This window comes from Arachis stenosperma, chromosome 8, assembly GCF_014773155.1.
Source record: "Arachis stenosperma cultivar V10309 chromosome 8, arast.V10309.gnm1.PFL2, whole genome shotgun sequence".
Lineage (NCBI taxonomy): Eukaryota > Viridiplantae > Streptophyta > Magnoliopsida > Fabales > Fabaceae > Arachis > Arachis stenosperma.
The window spans coordinates 40,679,218-40,684,849 of NC_080384.1; positions in this window are offsets into that span (position 1 = coordinate 40,679,218).

Sequence of the window (5,632 nt, forward strand, 5' to 3'; positions counted from 1 at the left end):
CAAACTCAAATCCAACTCCATTAAAAAATTATCAATACGACAATTTTTTCAATAATTAACACATCATATTTCAATTTAACAAGTAACACTAATTTAATCACCTTTCACAGTCACAACTCAACCAATTCATCATAATCACACAAAATCAGGATTTCAACAACTCCATCAAAATCAGAAAACCAATATCAATCACAGCCTCAAACCAAAATTAATCTTATCAATTAATGACTCATAACAACAAAACCAATCACATTTTTAGCCATGACCTAAACTCAATAAACTAATTATAACACCAAAAATTCATCTCAATATCAAACAAATCACAATTTTACAATCTCAAAGTAAGTTTATTCCTATCAATTAGTCACCTAAAATATTATTAAATTATTTGTAATTACTCATTAAACTTGATTAGCATTTATAGATTAAAACAATTCATTTTAAAATAAATCCCCTACCTCGATTAGCCAAAATTCGATAACCAAATGCAACAGAGCCTTCTTTTATTTTAATTCCCAATGGCAACAACAATCTTGAACCAAACAAACAGCAGCGGCATGAGCTAATCGATTTAGAACCAAAATATTATCCTCACAAGCACCAAGGACCTTCTCGGTGGCAGCTGTGGCGGTGCAGAGTAACTCACAATGACAATTTTGTTCAATACAAACAGTCTCAACGACAGGCTTCACAATAGAAACAAATTGGGAGACAAGAAAGAATAAAAAATAGGGTAAATCTTACCAAAACAGAAGTGGTTCTAACGGTGGTTTCTAACGGCGATGGCGGCGTGTAGCTCGACGGCGAACCACACTTGCGGCAGCAACGAGACTCAGAGTCACTCCTCTATCTTGCGATTCCCTCTAATGCCTCTCTCTCACCTCTGTTCCCTAGCAGCGGCCTCAACTGGCACCAGTGACGGACTCCACGCACGGTGATGGCGACGACTCGGACAGCAGCGGCGAGTCAGCGGTTCTCCTTGGACGATGATGCGCGCGACAGATTTAGGGGCGGTGGAAACAGTCGAGGCGACAGCGACGCTGGCTTCATAGAAGTCCTGGTGGTTGGACTGTGCGGAGCTACAACTCGCGAGGATGACAACAACAATGACAACGAAGAACCCCCAGTAGCGGCTCTGGCGACTAAACGGCAGTTGCGTGGTGACGGTGTCTCCCTCCTCTCCTTCCCTGAATCACAATCTGATTTCCTTTCTCTCCTTATCTAATTTATTTCCGTTTCTGTGTTAGGTTTAGGAAGAAACGGAAAGCAGTGTGGCGATGAAGAAGGCTAAGCGTGGCTTATTGCAGAATGAATAGGTGGTGGGAGGGTATACGTGTGTGTGTGTGTGTTTTTTTTTTTAGAAATTAGGGTTAGGATTAGTGAATTAGGAATTAGGGTTTAGAATTGGAAATTAGGATTTTGTGTATGAAATTAGGAATTTTGGGTAATTTAGTAATTTTAATAAAATTAAGGGTAATAGAGTAATTGAAAACCAATTTTAATCCAATAATAATATCTATAAAAATACTATTTAATTATTAATTTACAAATTTATTTTCAAATAACTACTCTAATTTCATAACTAGAGATAATTAAATTAATTTTCTTTAAATTATAAAATAAAATTCAAAATATAATTAATCAAATTAAAGCAAATAAAACTCTCATCATTTTTTTTCAATCACTAAAGTTTTAAATCAATAATAAAAAAATATTCAATTAATATAAAAATTTCTGAAAATATGCTCTCAAATAAATAAAATAAATCATAAATAATTTATTATTTAATTTTCAAAATCTGGAGACTTACACCTTAGCCTATTTTCCGATAAATCCGGAATACCTCCAGCGTTCTCCCGTACCACAAGCTATTAACCACAGCCCCTCACCAATGATCTTAGCTTTCAAAATTGATCTCAAGTTTTCATTTCCTCAAATTGGCTCTAATTCTCAACCAATTTTAATCTAACAATACAATTATCATCACAATCAATATAAAACTCACTAACGCAATATTTCAAAAGAGTTTGGGGGGTGTTTACCTTACCCACGGCTCTAATGAACTAAATCCAACAATACCCGCAAGTTAATTTGAACCTAAACACCGAAATCAAACAAAATTTAACATAATTATACATTAAATTTTGAAATTTGGGAAGGAGAGTTATGAAACTAATAATTGGGTTCTTTACCTAATCAAGGACTGGCTTCTGTAGAGTTCAGTACTGTGATCGCGTGGGCACAAACAGTTCGATAATCGGAATTTTGGATTAAAAGTTATAATAAATTGAAAATTAAAAAGGGGTTAGGTTTTGGTTGCTTCTTCAATCTCTCTTCTCAGCGTTCTGGAAAGAGAACAATGAATGAAAAATTGATTGACTGAAGTGAATTGTTATATATGTTGGATTTTGGACTGGTTCAACCGATTTAGTTCGTTTGACTCAATTTTGGATTAAATTTTTTAAAATTAGTATTAAAATTTTTATTTTAATTAGTCCTATCTCTTAAAATTATAAAATTTTATTTTTTAATTTTTTATTAATTTATTTATTAATTTTACAAATTTTACAAATTGCATCAAACAAATATTCTTTAACTTTATACAACATCTAATCAAACATTATCCAAATTTTTAATTAAATCAAACATTATCTAAGTTATAACTTAAATAAACAAATACTCTAAATACAAACTTGTGAATCATAAATTTGTGGATAGAGCTAGAAATCGGTGAAGAGACGGATAAGAGTGAATTGTGTTTATGAATAGAATTATTTATACTAGGTTAGATAGTTGAGTTTATGAGTTTAGATAATTTTGATTTAAGTCTTAAAAAAATAAAATGGCAGACCCATCGGACTATCCATTTTATCCTATCAAAACCCGCTAATTAAATTTTGTGAATTAGACGGTGCGGATCAGATGAGTATTTTTATTTAGACAAACTCAAAACTCTAGTCTAATAATAACCTACCATTTTTGACAAGTTAAGTGAGTCCATTTGACAGACTTCGCGGTTTGCCATGACTACTCTTCAACTACTATCTTTCTAAACATTTGTCACCCTAATCTTTTGACAACACAAACATTCTTTTCCCTTCTACATACACCATAGAGTTTGCCGTTCAATAAATGCGACGGTGATGATAGGTATTCCTTGAATGTCAAGACTTAACCACACCCCGCAACAATAATGACATTATGACAATGCATATATTAAGGTACGTACGTAGGATTAGGAACAAGTGGAGAAAGAGCATGGAGACATACATATTAATTTCATTGATTAAAGAATCCTTGGTCAGTATTCTATTTAAGTCTATACAACCCTCCATAGGCCACCTGGAGTAGCGTAGCTTGCTAGTATTTTCTAGGTTTTAAAATAATTGTCGTTTAAATCTTTTGATATATTAAAAAAATAATATTTTTAAAATAATTTTAAACTTAAAGATATTAATTTTTTAACTATTAAAAAGCCAAAATAATTATTTTATAACTACGTCATCATATCCACACACTCTTCTAATAATAATTAATTTGTTGATAAAATTTTGTATTGGTACAAATCTAATATAAGCCTTCATATTGCAGAAAATATATTTATAAAATAATATATATAAAATAATAATGAGATCACTTTTTCTTTGAAATAGACTATTCTATCGTCTTTAATTTGTATAGAGTGTAGAGAATTAAATGTTGTGTTTATCTAAAATACTTTCGGGTATACTGTGTCGGTCATAGATGATGATATCCTTTTGGTGTGTTATAAATTTCTAATTACTTCACTCACGCTTGTCTTTATTTAGATATTTTGCATAAGGTTTGGTTTTTTAAAATTTTTATGTTTTAAAAATAATTTATAAATATTAATTTTAAAAAAAATAATTTTTAAAAATAATAATTTTTAAAAATAATAATTTTTAATAAGTATAAATAATAAATATATTTGATAACATCATTTTAAAATTTAAAAATATTATAGTAAATATAAAAATTCATTAATGTCCATATATATTAAGTATTTTTTAAAATATTTTTATTTTTTAAAAATTATAAAAATAAACCTAATTTTTTTTAAGACAAGTTACATAATTAAATCAATTAAAGTTTAAATTTATGCAAATACAACTTTTAAAAACAGATTACATTCATGTCCTAAACATATTTTATATAATCTATTATACCACAGTTTATAAATTACATCTAATCCACGACAGGACTCGCAGATTATAATCAAACACACTAAATTATAATCTGCTACACCTTATTGTGGATTATGAACAAAAATAATAATGCTGCCGCGGTTTATGAACAAACAATGATAAAGACAAAATTTTAAATGTCCTATTAGGATTTCTTCGTGCTCTGCTAGGGTGTCAAAAAACATCGCCCATAGAATTTTACCAACACAATTGATAATTGACAATCACAATACACTAAACGTTTCCTTATTCTTTATTCTATCAGCATGGATGCATGAGGAGGTAATCAACAATAAACAGGGGAGGAAGACAAGGAGAATATAGAGGAGGTGGTGGTGCTTGAGGAGGAAGACATCTCTGAAGGTTTGCACGTATGCATAAAGAGTTTGAATGGGAGAATATTTGCTGATCGAGGTTCCCCTTGGCTATATCATCAGTTCTTCTTTGATAAGGACACGGACGTTGCATGAGTTGAATGAGGTTTTCCTTGGCTATTTAAGAACTTTATCCTCCATGTTGTGAAATGGAAGGAAGATCCGATGGAAGGAAAAAATGCTATATCTACTTTTTCAATTTGGGTCCAAATATGGGTCTTGCCAGAACAGTTTAAAACAATTGAAGTTGGACATAAACTTGGTATGAAGATTGAAAGCGTTGTTGATGTTGGATTATATGAGGTGCGAGGGAAAGAAACTCGAATCATTAAAGCCAAGGTGGAGATGGAAGGGGATAGGAGGTTGAGGGATTTGATGAAGATCACTAGACCAAATCAAAAATTGATCGAAGTTGGTCTCCGATATGAAAGGCTGGGAACATTCTGCACCTACTGTGCGCTTTTAGGACATGATTCCAAGCATTGTCAATAGCTACTGGATGACTCTGCAAGTGACAGTGTTAGAGAAGAATCTATTGGAGAATGGGTGAAGGCAGATCAAGTAGCAAGGAGAATTGAGAATAAATCGAATTCAGACTCGTCTTATGCCAGAGCTTCTGGTTCTTCCACCCCTAAACCAAGGAAGAAACCAGCTCCCTCTTGGCTATTGGAGAATTTTGCTGAATTAAATATAAAAGGGGACAAGGAGCAGGCGAAAAAGACCACCAATCCTAATTTAATGACTGAAGAGGAAGAAAATGGCATCTTAGTCGACTCTTTGAAGGCTCCAGCGGGTACCGTTACAAGTGATGTTCTGCAGGAAAGACCCATCCGAATGAATACTAAAGAGAATATAATTACTATGGGCGAGGCTAAAGAGAACAGAGGAGGAAAGCAAAGTATCAAACAATTTGCTAGGCAAACGGGGAGCCCTGGGGAGACCTACACTGGCTATAAAAGAGGGTATATTGGTAAGGAAAATAGTGGCAGCTCAAAGAAGTCCTGTTTGGAGGAAGTCTCAGGTGGTGATAAAGAGGTGGAGGGTGCCAACCAT